Below are 1,160 nucleotides of genomic sequence, written 5' to 3'. Positions count from 1 at the left end.
TTATAAAATTAAAGTACGGAAAGCAGGAAATCCTAACTAGCCTAGGACTAGGAAATTAAACAAACTGGAGTAAATGACATAATATAAAAGTTTAACTAAACCTTAAAACATCAAACTCAAATAAAAACATGAAAATAGAAATCCTAGAAGCTACAGTGGCAGACATGCCACTACTCTTGCTGCTGCTGCTGCTGTTGGTTCTATTCTTGGCTCTGAGTCTGGTTCAGACCATGCGTTCCTAGAGGAGGCACTCTATTGTCCATAAGACAATATGTCCTATCCATGCTCTTAAGGCGGCTGTCCATACTCCTCATCAGTGACATTGTGGTATCCAGACGGGCCATGATGTCATTGAGATCATAAGGCCTCGCACCCCTAGTACTCTGGGATGTAGAAACTGCCATCGAACCCATAGCCTGGGGATCAGGTGGTGGAGCCCCACCAACCCCAGTAGCTTTTCCTCCTATCTCACTGGCATCGCCACCCTTTACCTCTATGGGCTACTGACCTTCTCCTGGAATAGGTGTCACTTCCCTCAGATCTATGGTCATCTTCCACAAAGAGTCTTGGTTAAAGTCTGTGACCTCTTCACCCAAGTGTTTCTCACCCTCTAAGTCCACCCCAAAGCAACAGAAGATGTCAGTCAATATCCTTCCATAGCATAGGTTCCCTACTCTGCGATCCTACCCTTCAGACCGAGTTACCATGGTCCACATTAGGAGGTAAGACAGACGTATCTACGCCCCCATATACACGTAGTATGTCACGTAGGCTTATAGGGCAGACATCTCATTATAATGTCCACAGGTGGGGAGGACATTCAGCTGAATCACATGATAGACAACCTTGGGAGTGGCAAAGTAGTTGACTATATAGTTCCATCCCTGGGCTTCCTTAGTCAGCATGTCATTATCTCTTAGAAGGTATCGGGACTCTAAAATTCATATGCCGAAGTCTGAGGTGGGCAGTACACTAGATCAGTTGCATTTCTAATCATCAAAATATTTGCCAACTACCCCATATCAATGGATATCTCCACCCCCTTCACATAGGAGGTGATCTGCATCTCTTTGGTACCCCGGTTCACGCATTCCATGTTGGAGTAGAATAGCCTGACCAGGGTCGGGCAATAGTATCGGTTGGTTTTCAGGATGCAGTAC

The sequence above is a fragment of the Macadamia integrifolia genome, chromosome 6 (genome assembly GCF_013358625.1).
Source record: "Macadamia integrifolia cultivar HAES 741 chromosome 6, SCU_Mint_v3, whole genome shotgun sequence".
NCBI lineage: Eukaryota > Viridiplantae > Streptophyta > Magnoliopsida > Proteales > Proteaceae > Macadamia > Macadamia integrifolia.
Note: the sequence above shows the minus strand (reverse complement) of the source record.